The sequence below is a fragment of the Phyllostomus discolor genome, chromosome 6 (genome assembly GCF_004126475.2).
Source record: "Phyllostomus discolor isolate MPI-MPIP mPhyDis1 chromosome 6, mPhyDis1.pri.v3, whole genome shotgun sequence".
NCBI lineage: Eukaryota > Metazoa > Chordata > Mammalia > Chiroptera > Phyllostomidae > Phyllostomus > Phyllostomus discolor.
Genome location: NC_040908.2, coordinates 98,004,508 through 98,027,943, shown reverse-complemented (window position 1 = coordinate 98,027,943; position 23,436 = coordinate 98,004,508). Strand labels below are relative to the sequence as shown.

Sequence of the window (23,436 nt, the reverse complement as noted above, 5' to 3'; positions counted from 1 at the left end):
TTAGTATACTTACATTTAGGATTCTTATTTCTCCCTGGTAGATTGACTTTATTAAAAAAAGTAATCTGTAAATTCTACTCTTTGTTGGAATAGTCTTTATTCTGATGTCTGTTTTTTTAAGATATTAATATAAAAATTCCTAACTTTGTTGAGTAATGTTTGTTATCATATTTTAATTATTTCAACTTATTTTTGCAATTATATTTGAAGTAAAATTTTTATATACAGTATATAATGGGTCATCTTTTTTTTTAACCTCCTCTGCCTAGCTCTGTCTTTTGATTAGTATATTTAGACAGTTTACCCTTATGGTATTTATTGATATGTTCAAAAGTATGTGTGATAGTTTAATATTTTCTGTTTTTTTTCTGGTTTTTTGTTCCTCTATTTTTCTTTCCCTGTCTTCTGTTGGTTACTTGAAATTTTTTATTTCATCAGGTTTTTAAAATAGTTTTCTGTTTCATCACTTGGAATAGTTTTTATAATGGTTGCCATGGATTTTGTAAAATACATATGACTTATCACCATTAATTGGCATCATAATTTAGCACCTTGAGTGAAATGTAAAAGTCTGATTTCCATTTACCTTCCCCATTATTGAATAACACCGTTTGGAATGTCATCTTGTGTTACAATATGTTCATTCACCAAATGTGAGTTGTGGAACTCAGGAGGACAGTTCATTGTTTACAGCCCCATTTCTGCTTTGTCTCATGATATTCTTCTTTTCTGATGCTCTAAGTATATTTACCTTTTTCCCCTTAATTCTCTTGGTTATTTAATTTTTTTCATTAATTATAAAGGGTACTCTCTTAATATTATATATTTTATGGCTTTTGACAAGTGTCTCTGCTATTGTAATACCATATATAATAGGTTAATATCCCCCAAATCCTGAGTTCTGTGTGTTCATCACTCCCTCCCTAAACCTCTGGCGACAACAAACTGTTTTACTATCACCACAGTTTTACCTTTTCCAGAATATTATATTATTGGAATCATACAACATATAGTCTTTTCAGATTGTCTTTTACTTACTGATGTGCATTTATGATTAATCCATCTTTTCAGGGCTTGATAGCTCATTCTTTTTAGCACTGAATAATATTCCATTATTTAAATGTACTATAGTTTATTTATTCACCTATGGAGGACATCTTGATTGGATCCAAGTTTTGGCAATTATGAATAAAAGTCTTATGAACAACCATATGCAGCTTTTTGTGTAGACATATATTTTCAATATATTTGAATAAATACCAAGACCACGGTTGTTGAATTATGTGAGAAAAGTACGTTTTGTTTTGTAGGATGTTGCTGAACTGTCACCATAAGTGGCTGTGCAACTTTGCATTCTCTCCAGCAATGAAAGAGAGCTCCTGTTCTTTCTTACCCTCACTGGCATTTGGTGTTCTGTGTTTTGGTATTGTCATGTGTAGTAATATCTCATTGATGTTATAATGTGCAATTTCCTAATGATATATGATGTTGAACATATTCCTCTGTGTATCTTTTTTGGTGAATTGTTTTTTCAGATCTATTGCCCACTTGTTAATTGGATTAATTTATTATTATTTAATCGTGAGTGTTTTTGATATATTTTGGATAATAGTCCTCTATCAGATATGTCTTTTGCAAATATTTTGTCCCAGTCTGTGGCTTGTCTTCTCATTTTGACATTACATTGTAGAGAAGAAGCTTTTTTTTATTTTGATGAAGTCCAGTTTGTCAATTATTGATTTCATTGAAAATGACTTTTGAGTTGTCTATAAAAAATCATTGCCATATCTAAGGTCATTAGGTTTTCTCTTAGGTTATCATCAATAAGTTTATAGTTTCACACTTTAAATTTAGTTCTGTCCATTTTGAGTTAATTTTTTGAAGAATGTAAAATATGTCAAGGTCTATTATTTTTGGATGTCCCATTGTTCAGCGCCATCTGTGAAAAGATTTCCTCTGCTCTATCTTACTGTCTTGTCTCCTTTGTCAAAGACAAGTTGACTATATTCATATGGATCTATATCTGTGCTCTCTGTCCTCTTCCATTTGTCTATTTTTTTCACTAGTTATCCCACTGTCTTGATTATTGTAGCTTTATATAAGATTTGAAGTTAGGTAGTGTCAGTACTACAACTTTGTTCTTCTCCTTCAGTATTGATCAGGCTATCTGGAACTTCTACCTCTTTACATAAACTTTATTAATATTTAAAGATTTTGTTTGTATTTAGGGAGAGGAGAAGTGAGGGAGAAAGATAAAAAGAAAAACATCGATGTGAGGGAGAAACATCAATCAGTTGCCTCTCGTATGCTCCTGGATTAGGTGTCAGACCCACAACCCAGGCATGTTCCCTGATCAGGAATCAAACCAGTGACCTTTTGCTTTGTGGAACAATGTCCAACCAACTGAGCCACACTGGTCAGGTCTCCATGTAAACCATTAACTTGGTTTTTTGATATCACAAAACAACTCACTAGGATTTTGTTTGGGATTGTGTTGAATCCATAAATCAAGTTGGAAAGTCCTGACATCTTGTTAAATTGAGTTTTCCTATCGATGACACACAGAATACTTCTTTATGTATGGTATTTAGTTTTTTTTATCTTTTATCAGAGTTTGTAGTTGCCCTTACATATATCATTTTCATATTTTGTTAGATTTATACCCTGTTTTATTTTAGGTAGATTCTAATGAGAACAGTGTTGTGTTTTTTAAGTTCTAATTCCACTTGTTCATTGCTGACAGATAGGAAAGTCATTGAGTTTTGCATGTTAACCTTGTATCCTGCAATCTTGATATAAGTTCTTATTAATGCAAGGAATATTTTGTAGATTCTTTTCAGATATTCAACATAGTCATCATGTCATCTGTAAAGAGTTTTAATTCTTCCTTCCCAACCTATGTAGTTTTTTTAAAAAGTTTTCCCCTTATCATGCTGCATTTTTTTTAAGACAGACAGCCAGTAAAATGTTGAAAGGAAGTGGTGAAAGGGGCCATCCTTGACTTTGAGCTGATCTTCAATGGAATCTTGGAATTTCTCACCAATAAGTGCAGTGTTAGTTGTAACATCTTAGATGTTCTTTATTAAGTTTAGGAAGGTTCCTTGTAGTCCTAGTGTTTGAGCATTTTTAGCATGAGTAGGTATCAGATTTTGTCAATTTTTTTGCATCTATTGATATTGGTTTGGCCAAAGTCCATTACTTTTTTTTTCTCTGTATGATGGATCTAGTAGTGCTCAGCTGTCTTTAACTTGACTTGAAACAACTTTGTTAGATTGTATTGTGATGGCTGTCACATCAGTGTGCATTTTAAGAAAGCTTATCAAAATTGGTGAATTTTGTGCAGCCATTTTAATATTGATGATGGAATTAAATATGCAACATTTTGGTTCATTATGCTTTATTAGTTCAAGAAAGGTAAAAATGGATCTGAAATGCAAAAAACACAGGATTTGTGCAGTGTATGGAGGAAGTGCTGTGATTGGTTGAACATGTCAAAAGTGGTTTGTGAAGTTTATTGCTACTATTGACATTTGGGCCAAATAATTATTTGCTATGGGGCTGTCTTATGCATTGAAAGATGTTTAGCAGCACTTCTGGCCTCTACTCACTAAAAGCCAATAGCAGGGAACTTTTAAAAGATCCTACTTTTAAAACATCCAAATCAATTAAGGTATTGGTGAAAATGAAAATGTGTCTTTTATTTTATGGAAAAAGACTAAACAGACTTTTTGGCCAAGTCAATATATTCATATAACTCTATTTTAGCCTATTGATGTGAATTACATTAAAATATTGAACCAGCCTTACATGCCTGGGATTAATCTTACTTGGCTGTTATGCATAATTCTTTTCATACATTGCTGAATTTAGTTTGCTAATATTTTGTTAGGAATTTTTGTATTTTTAACAATACTGGTGTACAGCTTTCTTTTCTTATAATTTCTTTAGGTTTGGTATTAAGATAATGGTAGCCTCATAGGATGAATTAGAAAGTATTTCACCTGCTCCTGTGTTCTGGAAGAGGGTGTATAGAGTTTGTACTATTTTATTTTTCCTTAAGTGTTTGTGAACCCACGTGGACCTAGTGCTTTCTGTTTTGGAAAACTATTAATTATTTAGTTAATTTTAAAAATAGGTATAGTCCTTTTTTTTTTCTTGTGTCAGTTTGCAGATTGTATCTTTCAAGGGATAAGTCCATTTCATCTAGGTACCAAATTTGTTGACATAGCATTCACAATATTCATTTATTAGACTCTTGATGTCCATGGGATCTGATGTCCTCTCTTTCTTTCTGAAATTAAGACTTTTCTTCCCTTTTTGTTTTTAGCTAAAGGTATAATAATTTTATTGATCCTTTCAAAGAATCAGTTTTTGTTTTTGATGATATTCTGTATTTATTGCCATTTTCAATTTTATTGATTATAATACTTTTATTAATGCTTTTCTTCTGCTTACTTTGTACTTAATTTGCTCTCCTTTAACCATTTTCACAGAATGGAAGCTTAGGTTACTGATTTTTTTTTTACCTTTCCTCTTTAGTATGTGATTAAAATGTTGTAAATTTCCCTCTAAACTGTTTTTATTGTATTGCATGAATTTTGGTAAGGTGTTTGTTCATTTAAAGTAACTTTAAAATTTCTGTCAAATTCCTTCTTAAAGTGTGTTACTGAGAGGTTTGTTTATTCATCTCCAAGTATTTCGATATCTTCCTGGTATCTTTCTGCATTGATTTCTATGGGTGTTTAAGTTTCCAGCTGTAATGGTGATAGTGCTCTTAGCTTTGTCCTCATATATTTTGACACTCTTTTGTTAGGCACATTACATTAAGGATTGCTATGTCTATTGAAATAATGAACCTTTATCATTATGGAATGCCCTATTTTATCCCTAATACCTTTCCTTGCTCTGGTCTGTTCTACCTGAAATTAATATTCTACTCCCTCTTTCTTTTAATTAGTGTTACATGGTATATCTTTTATCATTCCTTTACTTTTAATACCTGTTTGTCTATATGTACAAAGTGGGTTTCCTATAGACCACATATAGTTAATTCTTCATTTGTATCCACTTTGACCATGTCTCTTATTTTTTTATTTTTTAATCTCTATTGTATTTTTCCATTACCATTTAGTACCCATATACTCTCCTTCTCCCAGCAATCAGCACACTGTTGTCCAAGTCTGTGAGTCCTTTTTCATTTTTGCTCAACCTCCCCACCTTCTAAATTCACCCACACAATAGCTGCTATCATGCTCTCCCTCTATGAGTCCATCCCCATTTTCCTTGTTAGATTAACTGTCTTTTAATTGCCGTATTTAGACAAGCAATTTTCAACATTTTTCATCTCATGGCATACTAAACTAATTATTAAAATTCTGTGACACATCAGAAAATATCATATTTTTGCTGACTTGACAAAATATAGATATAATTTTGATTCATTCACACAGTATGGCTTTTTTCTGTTGGCTGTTGTCACTTTTTATTTAACAGTCTAAGGAAAAAGAAGTCTGTGTCCCTGACCAAACAGTTATGCATTGCATGTTTTAAAAATTCTTGTATCACATAGATTGAAAATTGCTGGTTTATATCATTCACATTTAAAGTGATTATTGATATATTAGATTTACATCTACCATACTTGTTGCTGGTTTCTATTTGTTGTCATTGTTTTTTGTTCCTATTTTTGTCTTACACTCTTTTTCTGCCATTTGTGGTTTTAGGCAAGTGTTTTACATGATTCAGTTTCCTCTTATTTCTTGTATCAATTGTACATTTATTTTTAACATTTTTAGCAGTTACCATAGAACTTGCAACACACACTTAAAACTAGTTCAAGTCCACATTCAAATAACCCTATATACTGCTTCACATGCGATTCAAGTAACTTATAGTTTTAAAACAAATTTCTAACTGTTCTTTCCTGTCTCTTAATCATGACTATCATTTTTTCACTTACACATATGCACAATAAGCATATACATAAGCATATATGATCAAATATATGATTACTATTATTATTTTGAAAAAATTGCCTGTGTCACTGTTCTTTGTCTTTGAAAAACTTTTTTTTAAATTTTCACCTAGGGATGTGTTTATTGATTTGAGAGAGAGAGAAAGAGGAAAAGAGAAACATTGACCAGTCTCCTCCCATACATGCCCCAACCAGGGATGGAACCCACAGTCTAGGTATGTGCCCTGATCAGGAATTGAACTTACTGAACTCTCAAGCTTTTGGTGTACTGGACAACATTCTGTCCCACTGAGGCACACAGCTAGAGGTCTTTAAAAAACTTTTTAAAATGTTTCCTGAGAGGAAAATCTACTGGCAACAAATACCCCAATTTCAGTTTATTTGAGAAAGTCTTTACTTCTCTGTTAATGTTGAAGGATAATTTCAAAGGGTACAGAATTTTAGGTTGTTTTTTTCTACTCAACATTTTAAGTATTTCACTATCATCATCTTGTTTGCCTGTTTTTCAAAAGAAGAGAGATACAGTTTTTACCTTTGCTCCTCTATAACTAAGGTAACTTTTCTTCTGAATACTTAAAACATTTCTATCTTTGATTTTTTGGAGTTTGAATATAATATGCCTCTATGAATTTTTTTCAACTATTCTGTTTGGTGTTCTCTGAGCTTCCTAGATTTGTGGTTTGTTGTCTTACATTTACATGGAAAAATTTTCACATATCGTTGCTTCAGTTTTGCCTTTCTTCTTTTCTCTTTCTATTTCCTTTGGTATATTCATTATGTATATCTACACAACTGTTGCAACTGTCCTTCTGTCTTTAGATATTTCATTATATTGTTTTATAAGTTATTTTCTTTTTGCTTTTGAGTTTTGGTGGTTTCTCTTGAGATACTATTCTTCAGCTCAGAGATTTGTTCCCCTGCAGAGTCCAGTCCATTAATGAGCCTATCAAAGGCTTTTGTTTTTTACTGTTTTGTATTTCTAGTATTCTTTCTGTTTACATTATCCATTTGTTCCTGAATGCTCTCCTTTTTTTCCATTAATGCCTTATTTTTAAATCTGGTCTGATAATTCCAAAACTCTGCCATATATAACTCTGGTCCTAGTGCCTATTCAGGATCTTCAAATGAGTTTTTGTGGGGTTTTTTGTGTGTGTGTGTGTGTGTGTGTGTGTGTGTGTGTGTGTGTGTGTGTTGTTTTTGTCCTTTGGTTTGCTCTATAATGTTCTTGATAGCCAGACAGGATGCATCAGGCAAAAGGAACTGCTCTAAATCATTAGTAATGTGGTGGTGAGGCATGGGAAACAGTGAAGAATTCTTCATGATGAGGTTTCAGTATTTTATAAGCCTATGTCTCTAAACTGTGAACTCCATTAAGTATTTTCAATTTTTCTCCCTCTTTTGGTGGGAAGAGTATGATTAGAGAGTGCTCTTGTTGGGTATTAACCTTTTCCCAGGTCATTTAGGCTCAGATAATTACCCCCGCAGGCCAGGCTTTGGTTATCTAGTTTCTCCTGAAAGCAGCCCTTGTGAAGCAGAGTAGAGTGTTCTGGTATGTTTCAAAATGTTTCCTTTTCTCCTCCTTCTGATGCAAACATGGTGAAAGTTTTCCTAAAATTTACCGTATCTGGTCAAACTCTAACAGATAAATCTCATAGTATTGTGGGTAGTTACCTCTTTGATAGGGTTCAACTGGAAATTTTAACTCTCAGAGTTTTCTGAGAAAACAGCAATTTGTCTATCATAGTTCAGATTTCCTTATCCTGTTACTATGTCATTAGGTGGTAGCCACTCATGAGTCTGCTCCAGGAAGCCATGGCTCTCTGTTTGCCTGCCTCTTTAACCTCCAGGGCAGTGATTTGCCCTGTGTCCTCATCTCTCTTACAGATCCTAAAAGAGCTGGTTTTCCACTTTGTTCAGCTTTTTCACTTATTGTTAGGACAGAGTGGTAGCATTGGCTTTTCTCCCTGAATTTTTAAAGCTCTCAGATTGTACACACTGTGGCTCCAGCATTTTGTCAATTACACTTCATGTTTCTTACCCAGCACTGGTTCCCATGGAGGCACCTGTTAGTAAGGTTCTCTTCTGCTAAGTTCTGCTCTAATGATTTGTAAGACTTGTGTCTGCCTGTCTGTCTCTCTAATTTGGGGGAAGGTGTGCAGTTTGCTTTTTGGCATTATCTTTCTGATCTATGAAAAGTTTCTTTTTATTTTGTTCATTTTTTTTTACCTGTTAAGATGCAGTGGTGACTTCTAAAGCTTCTTATATGTTAATCAGAACTTGATGTCTCATGTACATTTTTAAAATCAATTTCTTCATGTTCAAAGAAATTTCTAATCTTAAAGGATAGGTGTGCTACAGGCAGGCAACAACCCTTGTCTAAAATGTTCTTAATTATCTTTTTATTCCTTAAACATTATTTTACTGAATATAGGATTCAGGGTTGAGACATATCTCTTCGAGAACTTGAAAAATATCAGGGCTTATTTGGCCTTCCTGCTTTCAGGTAGGATATCTGTTGTCACTCAGTGCTTCACCTTAGGTAATGTGTTTCTGGAAGCTTTCAAGGTTTTTGTCTTGTCTTTGAGTTTCAGACATTCAATTTTGGCATGCCTGGTATACATTTGTTTGGTTTTCCTACCACTTGGGTTTTTATCAGCTTCTTTACACTGTAGGATTGAGTCTTTTTCCAAATTTGAAAAAGTTTGGCTATTACCTATTTGAATATTGTTTATGATCCATTATCTCCTCTTTCTGGAAATTTGATGGTAGAAATAATTGTTGTTATGATTTCACAGGTTCGTGAAGCTATGTTTAGTTTTTGTTTTTATTCTCTTTTTATCTGTTGTTCATATGGGTCAAATTTCATTGATCATTAACTAGATGTTCAAGTTAAGTCTTTTTTCTACTCTTGTTATCACTAACATTGAGAATATCTGACACATTTTTCATATATGATGTTATATTTTTAGTAATTTTATTTTGTTCTTTTTCATAATTTCTGTTTCTCTGAAGAAATTTTTTGTTTCTATTGTTTAAAGGTAATTTGTAATTGAAGAACTTTTAAATAGCCACCTTAAAAGCTTTTTCAGATAATCTTAACATGTGATTTATCTCAATGTTGCTGTCAGTTGTTTCTCTTAAGTTGTGATTCCTGGCTTTTGTTGTTATATGCATTTTGCTATTTTATTTCAGATGTATTGTCTTTAATATTAGAAAACTCTAGAGCCTATTAAATTGTTTAATAGATAGTTGTTCTGTTTATGTTTAGTATGTAGATTTGCCTAGAATAATTGTAAGATCCTTATTTAATCTGGAGAAAAACGATAGTCCCTGAGCAGCTCTCTGCTTCTAGATTGTAAATAAGCACATATTAAGCATGGGTTACCTTTTTCTGTTGGGTTACTGAACTGTTCTTAGTTTATTCAAAGCATTGCACCTGCTTTTTGCCTTCTTTCAGATTTTTTTTTAAAGTGGTGATTTGCAGATTTTATATCTACAATTTTGTCTAGACTGTAAGGGCTCTTGGCTTTTAATATTACAAAAGATCTTCAGTTTATGAATTCATCTTGCTTAGGAAGATTTCTTTAGTGCTTGTGGCAAATAAATCATTTTTGTGTGACATTTACACATCAGGTATTGTTTAGGCAATTCCTTGTGTGCTATCCCATAGAAGTAAATACACAGCCTGATTAAAAAACAATACATTTTATATAAGGAAAAATGTAAAAGAATGTCAAAGAAGTTAAGCTACTTTTAAGTTCATACATCTGATGTGTAGTAGACACATTTCTTAAATAAAAATAATAAACTTTCTTTGTTGCAGTATTCCAGTACATGTCCAGTGATGGAAGGAACAGTGTTGGTAAGCATTCCACTGATGAGTTAAGTGAAGCTAAAGAATATTTATTCTGAGGATCAGCTCTTCATATTGGGAATAATCTCTTCATGCTTTACATACTCAGAGTAAGGACTAAGGAAATAGAAACTAGATCAAGCACCCAGGAACAGCTCTCAAAAAATAAAACACAGAAGTAAAACCTTCCAGAAAGGTTTATTGTGATTTTCTTATAATGAGTCAAAAGATAAATAATAACAGTGATACACAAAAAATCACCAAATCTTCTTTCACCTACTAAGAATAACACAATCAAGTAGACTCCTTAAGATTTTTATCCCTTCAAAATCAACTCAATTTTAAAACTAAGAGCATCTAATTAAACAGAATCTTAACATCAGAACAAGTTTAGTAAATATGATTTCAGTCTTCCAGGTTCTGCTCTCTATACATTGCACACCAAAGAGAGATTGCAAAGATAAAGAAATGTACTCAGACAAAATTAATATTTTGTTTACATGAGCAAAGTATGATTTCCCCTTCAATAGTTAGTTGGAACTAGCAGAATTCAGAAAGTAGAAAACATGGATTGTAGTAAGGAAGGGATTATTTGAGGGGGGATTTGTGTCTTGGAAGGTAGATATAGTTTCATTTGAGTATGAGATAGGCAGGACATCCCTTATCATATACACGTTCTCATAAGGTCTTACCAAAGAAACAGTAATCAATATATGTTGAACTGAATTTCAATTTAATTAGGGTAAGGTAGGATAATAAAGTTCACAAATGTAGACACCAGCATAACCCATTGTGATAACTGACAAAGAATCAGTCTAAAAATATTTGTAAGTTCATAAAGCAAAGTGCCCATGAACATAGAGCTTCACAGACTCGGGGCTCCAGAGATCTGAAGAGGATTACCCTTTAGTTTCTATCTGAATAACAATCATTTGCAAATATGCAGAATCTACACAGTGTTAGGGAAAGAAATGTCCAAAAGAATTAGAGGGAACAATCCCCTTAGGTAATACAGGGCTAGGATTAGATTCTGTTCCGAACATGCACAACCAAAAAATTTCATAAATCACAAAAAGTCAAACAAAGCATTAAGTGGGATTTGCCAGCAGTGATACAAAATTAGCCTTGTACTAAATCCTTCTCTAATCCTACCAATGTTGCTTAAAATAAATACTACAAAGGCTCAAACTACTTCCAAGTAATTTAAGTATGCACCATACTTAAGTACAAGTACATAATTAGGAATGCAAAAATACTTAGCACCCAGCAAAGTAAAATACAAAAAAGAAAAAAAAAAACAGTGAAATAGAATCCACTGTGAAGATGGAAATTAATCAACCCAGATATTATACAGATGGTAAAATTAGTGAACATGGAAAATAAAACAAATATTTTAACTTTCAGTTGTCCAAGAAACTATAGAAAAGGCTAAAAATATTACACAGAAAAAAAATATATATATCAACAAAAAAGACCAAAATCCAAGTTTGAGAGATATAAACTATAAGGACTAAGGTTAAAAAAATTCAAACAAAATTAATGAAACATCAGATATTGAAGAAAACAACATTAATAAATTTGAAGACATAGCCCTAGTTTCTATCCAAAATTAAGCACAATGAGAAAAGTTCTAAGAACAAAGCATTCATTTCCCAGATCTGTGAAAAACTCCAAATGACCTTACATACATATAATCTAGATCCTCATTGGGATGGGAACTGAAGAACAAAAGAAGTAGTTGAAGATATAATAGCTAAAACAGTTCCAAATTTGTTTAATAAAATAAACTCACATATTAAAGAAAGTCAATAAAACCCCAACAGAATAAATATGAAGAAAACTATACCATGTGTTATATTATGATCAAATTGCTGAAAACCAGTGATGAAGAAAAATGTTTAAAGCAGCCAGAAGGGGAAAGCAAATTAAACATAGGGGACCAAAGATCAGAATGATAGCAGATATATCTTTATTCAATAATGCAGGAGACATTTAAAATCTTTCTGGAAGTGAAGTGCTGGAAGATAAAAGCTGTCATACAAAAATCTATACTTCATGAAAATATATTTTTAAAATGGTTTCTGATAAACAGAAGCTAATTCATCACCTGCAAACCTCCACCAAAAATAAATTTAGTAGAAATTATTTCAGGCAAAAAATATATTATGCCAAAAGGGAGTCTAACTAAAAATAAATGGAGAACACGGGAAAATGTAATGTTTTTTTTAATTTTATAAGATAATTAAAGCAAAAATAAATGGCAATGTTGTGAAGTCTATAACATTTTCAGAAGTAAGATGTTTAAAAACAATAGTATGACTGTCAAAGAAATAGAGAGAATTAAGATATTCTGATATTCTTACATTATGCTGGAAGTAATATAATACATTTGGTGGTACATTACATTAAATTTTAAATGAATAATTATACTCCAAAGAGAATCCAATAAAATGATTATATGCATTATAGATTATAATCACTAAAAATAGATAAACTGGAAATACAAAGATATTCAGTTAATCCAAAAACAGACATTAAAAGAGGAAGAAGCAAGCAAACATATGGTACAAATAGAAAACAATAGGAAAAAAGTAGGTACAAACCTAAACATCTTAACAATTGCATTAAATGTAAATGGTCTAAAGTCCTCAGGGAAATGGGAGAGGTTAGTGGATGTACAAAAGAGCAAGATTTAACTATAGGGTGCCTACAAAATTTTAAATTTTATTTTTTTAAGGTTTTATTTATTTAATTTTAGAGAGGGAGGGAAGGGAGAGAGGGAGAGAAACATCAATATGTGGTTGCCTCTTACACATCCCCTACTGGGGACCTGGCCCACAACCAAGGCATGTGACCTGACTGGAAATCAAAGGACCCTTTAGTTTGCAGGCCAGTGCTCAATCCACTGAGCCAAACCAGCCAGGGCAAAAATTTTAAGTTTTAAACATACACAAAATTAGGTTAAATGTAGAAGAATAGGCAATGGTGTTTCATGCTAACATTGACCAGAAAAAAAGCTGAAGTGGCAATACTAACATCAGGCAAAATAGATTCCAGAGAAATAAATATTACTGATGATACTGATTATTTAATAATGTTAAAGGGGTAAGTTCATCAACAGGAAATGTATTTCTAGTAAACTTCAGAATATGTGAGGTAAAACTGAATTACAAAAAGACAAACAAATTCACATTTACAGCTCTAGATGTCAGTATCTTCTCTAAATATTTATAGAAAAAGTATACAAAAAATCAGTAAGGATACAGAAAATCTGGTTGTAAGTTACATGAGGGTAATTTTTGGCACTTCAAGTATATTTGCATGTTGCAACAGGTAAATTGTGTTTTGGTATCTTTACTGGAATTGCTGAGTGTGTCTATGGTACAAGTCTCACCTGTCAGCAGCATTGTCATGATAAAATTGTGAAGTTTGGATATGGAGAGTAGTCCAAGCTTCAGTCTCTTTGACACCTACAAATGAAATTTGAGTTTTTCTCTGTCATTGTGTTTCTTATTCTTAAGATACTTTGAAGTCCTTTAAGCCATAGAAATACAGCTCTGATAGTGGCAATAAGAATTGATTTTTGTATTCTCAACCTGGAGATTCTAACCTCCAGTTACAGCAGCACCCAGTTTCAGTCACACTGCCAGTAAGGAACTTTGAAAATCCTATAACTTACTCAAAAACTTTATCATTGCCATCAGTCTCAATCAGAGGGAAATGCAGAACCAATGGCAATCAAACATATCAGATCGGCCCCACTATTCAACACGTATGGACTCATTTGCTTAGATGTGTTACCTCTGGTCCTTGGGGCCATGAGATGCACCCCCTTTGGCATTTCTCAAATCTCAGCAGATGAAGTTTCCACATGGCTACCTGTGAGTTTCAGTGTTTTCCCTGATTTCAGACTTGGATTCTGGTACACATGAAAAGTACTACAAAGGATTATTTGATATACTCAATATTACTGCAAACTATGCTGCCTCCCTTTCCTATTCTCTGAAGCAGGCTACCCATGCAATATAACTGAGACACTGTCTTTTAGAAAAGATATTGAAGAAAGTCACCTTGGTTAGACAAATGCAATAGCAGTAGCCAAAGTTGTTCCTCCAGAGTAACATAAACAGCTAAAAGGATAAGGAAATCTACACAGAAACCATATCCTCGCACAAAACAAAAACAACGCCTAGAATTAAAAATAACTATAACAAAAGAAAGATCATCAAATCCCTGTGCACAATCACTAGTGTGTATGCCCACATGCACTTCACTATAAGACTTGATAATAAGCAAAAGCAAACAGAAAAACCCAACCAACCAAACAAACAAAACCCAAAATAAAACAGTAACTGTGGGCAAAAGACAAAAGATAACTTTAGATAAGGAGTTTAATTCTGATATTAAAAGTCAGTCAAAATGATTAAGTCCAAACTAAATCCGAAAATTACAAGTATCAGGGCAGAAATACAGACTATGAAGAATAAACTTTAAAACGTGTTATTTAAAGAAATGGGCATAATTTAAGGGCAGGAACACCTTAAAGGTGCATAAGACAAAATTTGTCTTAAAAATATAGATTCTGGAAGACAAGAAAAGATAAAAAGAAAGGAATAAGTAAACCTTGGCAATTCATGTGTGAAGGGGAAAGAAGAAAAATAGAAAAACCACAATTCTGCAGGGCAAAAGCAAACCATAAAATTGGAACACTCACAACTGCCCCTTCTCCATCAAAAACAAGCTCCCCACTGTAAAACACCTGCTTTAAATTACTTGAATCTAAACAAACAACAAAACCAAAAACACCTGTAAATATCCTTCTCCAGCCTACTTCTGAGATCCTACTACAAGTTACAGTCTCTCTTGATGTGGAAAATTTAATGAATTCAGATTTCCTTTAGCAATAGGTTTCCCTGCTTGTCTTCATGGACATTCTATTGTCAGCAAAATGTCATTTCAAGATGAGAATATAATCACCACAATTAAAGCATATTTAATTTGAAGCTTTGAAAATCAAGTAGTTACAAATAAGCCTTCCGGTAAATTTAAAATTGAGACTCAGAAGTTAAAGTCAAAGATATAGAATTAAATTTTTGCATTCATTTGCACATGTATCATGTTTATATACATGCTCATTTTAATGAAAACAACTTTTTTAACATACAAAAGTTCAAATAGCAAAAGAAAAATTTGCAAAAATGTGTACTTTTCCGTATTATTTGATTCTATGTGTTTTTCTTGTATTATAATTTTATAAACTATTTGTCTCATGGCCTACTGGTTTAAAGCCGAATGCAACTGTATTATTCATTTTAACTTACTCCATGATTACAAGAAACACATATCTCTCAATTCCTCATAAGAAAAACTGTACTTGTCATCAATTCATATTCTGAAACTGCTTTATAATCCTTTACCAAAATATAAAGTTATTTCCATAGAAACTCAAACATAAAAAGAATATATAATATTATATTTCATTTTCCTCCTTCCAAATTTGAAAATATCACTGAAAAATTTATTCACTCCAGTTGTCATCACAGACTTTTGCTTGCCCTTGAAAGTGCTAATTGGTATGCAGATCTGTTCATTTACTGAAGTTTCTCATGGCCTCTGGTGGTGCATTGCGTATGTCTATTATGAAAGCAGACTTGCATTATACAAAACAAGCCTCTGAACAACAGCTGGATAAGAGGATCAAGTGTTACAAAATCACCTAGGGTTTGGAATGTCCAGGACCTTTTCTGCCTTCCTCCTTTCTATATAGAAAGGAAAAGGAATCTCATTGCTCATCCTGGTTAGAAACAGTAGTTTGTACAGTAACAAAGAATATGGAGTCCAGGAAAGTGTGAGGATAGTGCTGTGTGCATAGGTCATGTGGGAAAAGGATTTCAAATATGAAAAATTAAATTAATTTTCAAATTCCTCAAAAACAGAAAAGCAGAAGAAACCTGTTTTCCAACTTTCATGTACTGCTCTAAAGGGACATATTGACATTAAATAATATTAGTGATAGTACCATTAATGATATCAACCTCTTACAAACACTCTGTAAAGTCTATTTTAAACCTTAATTCATGTGAGAGAGGGTAGGTGTTTCCCAAGGCAACAGAACTAGTAAGGAAAAATAGGTAACATTCAAGTATACACCTTTTTTATTTCAAAGCTTTTTTGTTTTCCAAGATGTTGTGTTTTATGGAGAACTATATGGAAAATATATGGGACAGATGTCCTTGGTGTATCACTTTCCATTAGTATTTATATCTGTAAGTCTCCACCCTATTCAATTAACTGTATTTTATTTTTGCCTGACCAAAAGACTTTTATTAGTTATTTTGGCATCCTTCTGGTGATTATTGCCCTCATATTTACCTGGACACCTCCTAACTCCCATCTCAGTATTCAGCTGGAACATCATCAACCCAGGAAAAGCCTTCCTTCCCCAATTCCCAAGAAACAAAATCAGCTCCCATTGTAATAAGTACCCACTCATACAGCCTACTCTTAGCATGTTCATTATCACAAAAATAATCAATTAATGATTATGAAACTGTCTTTAAAATCAATTTTCTTAATTAGATCTTAAGTTATACAAAGTTAGGGACAATGTGTATCTTATTACAGGTATAACCCAAGTTCCTTATACAATCACTGACACATAGTAGGAACTCAATGACTATTAGTTGAAATAGTAAATAAGGTAACTATACTTGATATCACATAGAGAAAAGTTATCTCTAGTATACACTGATTAGCCTCTCTTCTAAGTTTCTCCCTTATGGGACAGTTAAGAAGTATTCCAAATACAGATAAAGTGTTGGTGTTGGAAAGATTCTTAAAGTTCATCTAGTTGTAGGTTAAGTGCTTGCAGTTCAATTAAAGATCAACTTAAATGATCACCTGTTCTGTGGTTAAACATCTTTAATATCATGAAATTCAGTATCCAGAGGAAACCCATTGGCATGTGGCTATTTAAGCCCATTTCACCAAAGCCAGGAAAAATTCAATTAAAAATTTCCATTGGGTAGCACACTAAACTCATATCTAAAACACTTATTACTGAATTTTCATGTTTCTAACCATAGCAAGGAGGTTCGGTTAACAACCAGAAGATATCAGAAATGATATATCTTCGTCTACCTGGCCATAGACAGCATAGATGCATAGACAAGACAAAACCTTGGACATAATCTCTGTGGATTTTCCTGACAGCTAGATGCATTTCCAACTGTGCTGAAGGAAATAGTCTATTTGCTAAAATATCCACTGCAGGAGATTGTTCCAGCTCACTGGAATCTTATTATTTAGAGGATAATATCTAGCCCAGAAGGACAAAGCTCTAGGATTTTTGAAATGTCGCCATTTCAAAAATAGCTAAAAATTGGACTCCTCTGAGAGTACTTATGTAAGATTTGAAGGGAAAAAAAATGAAAAGATAGTGGTGCAGTAGGATAATTTTTCAGCTGCCATAATGCTATTTTTATATTAAATATAGGAAACATATACAAACAAGAATACTCAGAGAGATTTACTTCATTACTAGAGTCAAAATTATGTTTGAAGCTTTAATATTGCCTAGTTTTTGTTTGTTCTTTTTAAGAGTCTTTCATCTTCTGGAGAATATTTGCTTAATGTAGAAACACTCACATAAATAGCTATGGCATTAAGTGAAGGAAAATCTCCACTTGTGTTTAATTTGCTAGTTTTCCCAGGTCCTCAAGTGTGAGGACCTAACTATATTAGAATCTCTTATACTGCTAATGAAAGTACTTTTTGCTAAAATATTGTGAAATCTAGACTTCTTCACAATAACTGTGTGTATTCCAAATTGCTTTTCCTCATTTAATTGAGCTGTTTGATTATACACCACATTTTTAATAAATAAAATGCCAAAATAGTATTAAACTTTTGGCAGAGAGAAATGATTATACGTGCATGTGTTTGCAATCACAGCTAATTATATACCAATAGCAGGTGGCAATAAACATTTTCCTGCAAACACTGGCTGATGTTATAGAAATACTCACCTTTACCCACAGATTCATGTTACTCCGTATAGTGCATTGCATTTATTATTATTATTATTATTATTATTATTATTATTATTTTGATGATAACAAACACTCAAGAATCTGATATTAGATTACTTTCAATTATATATGAAAGTGTGGCAGACAAACTCAGAGGAAAACATGTATTCAATTAATGCCAATATAAAACAATACAGTTCTTACTCTGGAAAACATTGGTGATGTCAAACAAAATTCCAGATATTTTAGAATCAAAGTAGGCATTAAATATTTATGATATGTTTTTATTTTGGAGTATTTTTTCTTATGGTTTCATTCATTTTTGCCCCAAGTGGGAAAACAAGTCTATTTGGATATCTTTCAAATGTTCTTACCATTAGAAAATATTCTTTACACCTTGTCAAATACCTTTTTAAAAATACCTTTTAAAAAAAAATCTCTAACAAAATAGGAGTCCCTAATATAGTTTTAAAATGCACTAAGAAATCACAATAATGGAAATAAAAGTAAAAAATAATAATGTAGGTAATTCTATGAGACAATTGAGACCAAACATCTGAATTTTTTCATAGAACTATTATAGATTAGTAAATTGACAAGCAAATACATATATATAAAGCATATATGTCTGGATTTTGCCATGTATAATACACACTTTTTTGCCCAAATGTTTGAGGGAAAAATAAGTGCATATTATACATGGGCAGTACTAATTCTGTTTCTATATAAATATTTTTAAATGTTTTATTTATGCTTATGTGTTAAAAGTATAATCCTAGCAAGCAATAACAATATCTATATGTAAAATAATGCCCTGGAATATGGTAGTCAGTTTTGTTTTTAAATATAAGTAAATAAAAAATTGAATTAAAAAAATTAAAATGAAAGATATTCTTCCTGAAAGTTTGGGCCAAAAATATGAGGTTTGCATCACACATGGCAAAATATATTAATTGTGTTTTATTGAATACCTTAGTATTTAAACTGTAAAACTTCCAGGGATTTAAGTCACTATGTCTTTGCTTGACCATTTTATAAAAGACTTAAAATGCTAATATTGGACAGGTTCTTCGGATCCTCTTTTGACATAGAGTATCAGAGGAGAGTTAAGTTAAATATCTGGTAGATAGGTACCTGCGTCCACAAACAAGCCACATATGTCACACAAAGCTATTCATAAATCAAATGGAAATGTGTTTAGTTTTCATTTTACAAAGTTTATTTCTCAAGGACCAGATCAAAGCACCATAGAGAACATAGATGGAAGGCTAGAACCAGTCTTGATGGTAGTTTAATAGTTCTAGACAAAATAGCACCTTTGGCCTAGCTCCTATCATAAATCAATCTACAATTTCATATTTTAAAAATTATATTGATATTAATTTCTTCACCTATCCACTAAGGTGCAGCCACAATGCATATGTATTATATATACCATTCTAAGGTACAATTTTCTAGATTTCTTAACTCCTTTAATCTCACGCATACCATATCAATAAATATATCAAATATGGCTATTTTGCTAGTATTTTGACTACATCACAGCCTTCTTACCTTTCTGGAGTATTTTATTTAATTGTAAATAAGGACTATGATCCTAATCTTTTGTTTTCCAACTTCCTGAACTCATATTACATTTATTTTAAAGTTTCAGGAAGCTCTGTATTAATCACATTACTCCAATGTATGTATACAACCCATAGTCTTTCAGGAAAAAACAAAACAAAACTAAGCTGCTTCCCTTATATATAAGATTTTTTTATATTATGTAAAGTAAATGCATGAAGAAATTGGGAGTATGAGAAAAAGGAAAGTCAAAGTTATTTTTTAAATTTTGTTTGAACTTGTATTTACTTACCACAATCTAATGACTCAGAATAATAATTAAATTATTATCAGTACTAATGATAGACAATTGGTATATTGAGTTATCAACACATTTGCCAATTTGTTTACCCTTACTGATTGCTATCCACTCTTTTTTCTGGATTAATTTCCTTCTTATTGAAGTACATTTTTTTTTATGTCCTTAAAGAATGATCCATGATTAATGCTGTCTTCCTGTATTTGAACATGTCATTTTACCCACACTCTTGAACAATCTATCAGCAGGATATATATAATTCTACTTTGACAGTTGATTATCCTCGAAATATTGAAGATATTGCTTAACAGTTGTACGGACACTACTGAGTGTGGTGAGAAGTCTGATGTTACTATCACTATTATCAGTTTGGTTGTAATATATTCTTTAATGATTGTTGTTGAAAAGGTTTACTTATTTCTTTGGTATCACAATGTTGTGTACAGATTTGTAGTTGTTATTCCAGTTCATTCCTTGGGATACTCCTTCACGATCAGGACTTATGCTTGTCTTGATTCTAGTACATTCTCAACCATTATTTTTTTAATACTGCCATATCACATTATATGTAAATAAGTAAACCTAAAACGTAGAGAAACCCGAGTTATGCAGTGACTTATGAGTTTAAGTATATTTGAAGTCAAATTCAAATATATTTCCTAATAAAACAAATAAACTTCCAGATAAAACTGGAATATGAAGACAGTTGCAACAGGCAGAAGATAACCCATCAGAGGGGATTTATTGAAAGCTAAAAGGAAAGAACAATCAAAAGCATTTAGTCATTAGGAAAATAAAAAGTAAATATACAATTAGGTTTCACTGTGTGTTAGCTGGAATGGCTAAATAATGAGACAGACAATATCATGTTTTGACTAAAAGGTGAAGTTACTATAATTCATTTTTTGTAGTTCTTTTTTTATTGTTCAAGTACAGTTATCTTTATTTCTCCCCATCAGTCTCCTCTGCCCCACCCACCCCCTCCTGCCCTCAATCCTACCCCCTTTTGGCTTTGTCCATGGGTCCTTCAAACATTTTCCTTGATGACCCTCCCCCTTATTTCCCCCATTCCACCCCTCTAGTTACTGTCAGTTTGTTCTTTATTTCCATGTCTCTAGTCCTATTTTGCTTGCTTGTTTTGTTGATTAGATTCCACTTACAGGTGAGTCATATGGTATGTCTTTCACTGCCTGGCTTATTTCACTTAGTATAACACTCTCCAGTTCCATCCATGCTGTCACAAAGGGTAGGAACTCTTTCTTTCTTTCTCCTGAGTAGTAGTCCATTGTGTATGTAAATATGCCACAGTTTTTTGATCGACTTATTTACTGATGGGCACTTAGGCTGTTTTCAGCACTTGCCTATTAAATTGTGCTGCTATGAATGGTGTGGTTCATAGGGTTTTTTTTTTTAATTGGTGTTTCAAGATTCTTACAGAATAATTCCAGTAGTGGAATTGCCAGGTCAAGAGACAGTTCCATTTTTAGTTTTTTAAAGAAATTCCATGCAGTTTTCCACAGTGGTTTCACCAGCAGTGGTTCCCACCAATAGTGCACTAGGGTTCCCTTATCTCCACAATCTCGCCAGCACTTGTTTGTTGATTTGCTTATTATGCCCATTTTGACTTGCATGAAGTGGTATCCCAGTGTGGTTTTTAATTTGCATCTCTCTGATGGCTAGTGTTGCTGAGCATCCTTTTATGTGTCTCTGGGCCCTCTGTGTGTCCTCCTTGGAGAAGTGTCTGTTCAGGTCTTTTGCCCATTTTTAAATTGGATTGTAATACAAGAAGATGAAAGACTCTTAAACTTTTTTTATGAAGCCAGTATCATCCTAATCCCAAAACCAGATAAAGACATAATAAAGAAAGAAAACTTCAGGCCAGTATCACTGATGAAAATGGAAGCTAAAATCTTTCTCAAGTATTTAACCATTTATATTTGGGATCTCAAGAAATGCAATAACATTATTTCTCAGCTTTGTAAATGTATTTCCATTACTTCTATATGAAGTTATTCATTATACATTATACATTATTCACTAAGAAAGAATATACATTTCTTATTTTCTGTTAAAGAATTGCTATATTAAGCCCTGGCTAGCATAGCTCAGTGGATTGAGCACGGGCTGGGAACCAAAGTGTCCCAGGTTCGATTCCCAGCCAGGGTACATGCCTGGGTTGCAGGACATAACCCCCAGCAACCGTACATTGATATTTCTCTCTCTCTCTCTCTCTCTCTCTCTCTCTCTCTCTCTCTCTCTCTCTGCCTCCCTTCCCTCTCTAAAAATAAATAAATAAAATCTTAAAAAAATAAAAAGAATTGCTACATTAATGCAAACTCTTAATACATACACACAAACTATAAAGCACTAAGAAACTAAATTTCTACATCATAGCACACAGGTGGCAATTCAACATCCAGAGTTGACAGAATGCTTGAGAGAGACTGCAATGCAGTGGACTCGCACTGGTGGAGGGGGCATCCTCAGAGGTGAACGGGGTCTGAGATGTAACAGCCTTTCAAGTTCCTCTCCTCATAGAGAATCAGGAAAGGCACTCTGTTCAACCAGAGCTGGGCAATCTGGTGTTCTTCAGGCAGGTCAAAATTCCAAAGGTCTAGAGTATTAAAGGGAAAGAACTTTTCTATTTCTGGGTAGACACCATCTGAGCAGGAGCAGAGCTTTTTCCTGTTAGTCTTCTCCGTCACCTTTTTAGCAGAGAAGGTTGTTTCTGTTTGAGAGGTCCATTAGTCTCTAGTGACTTTTCTGTAGCTCTGTTGACAGTTCCCAAAGCCTTTCTAAGAGCTTTAGGTAAGGCTGGTGGAGCATCAAACATTTTGCTAACATGTGTTGTGGAAACCTGATATCTCCCATCTAAAGCTCTAACTAAAGGCCTGAACCCCAGCTTCAGCCGGTCCTTAGGAATAACACAGGTGCCTGGTTCTCCATTTTCCTTATCCAGAAATATCACGGTAGCCATTCTGGATTAACTGTTTCTATTGTCATAATATGGCTACTGGAATACCTACAATGACTTCTAGGGCTGGCTTTATATTTCACTTGAACGGCATTGCTTTGGAGGGTTTTAAGCTTGGGTAGTGGGGATATGAAAATCTACATTTCTTTTTAGGGACAATATAATTTGTGAAGAATGCTATGTAATGTGATCTAGTTTCCAATTAGAAACAAAATTAAAATTGCCTAAGAGGATTATAATTGCTTTGAGTATGGTGAAGGTAATGGAAAACATTGATATATTCTGTGGTGTGCTAGTTAGGAAAAGAAACATTAATTAAAATGAAGGTCATATCATTTATTTGTCCTCATTTAATAAGATATATTTTCATTTATCTTAAGGAATAAATTGTAAATAATAATGGATCTCTGTGTATATATATCATAATAATAGCATTATTAGACACAAACACTATCATCACTTTTTTTAGGGACAAAGAGTTTTTATTTATTTATTTTATTTTTAATTACAGATTACATTTAATATTTTACATTAATTTTAGGTATACAGTATAGTGGTTTGACAATTACATGCTTTACAAAGTGTTGCTCCTGGTATCTCCAGTACCCACCAAGTACCACGAATAGTTATTACAATATTACTGACTATATTCCCTATACTGTACTTAATATTTCTGTGACTATTTTGTGTCTACCAATCTGTACTTCTTAATTCCTTCACCTTTCACCCAGTCCCTTAACC

General features: G+C 32.8%; 1 pseudogene; it reads right to left on the bottom strand.

Annotated features, from left to right (window-relative positions):
- Positions 1–22,059: 22,059 nt before the first annotated feature.
- On the bottom strand, positions 22,060–22,807 carry LOC114500909 (annotated as a pseudogene).
- Between the last annotated feature and the right edge of the window lie 629 nt (positions 22,808–23,436).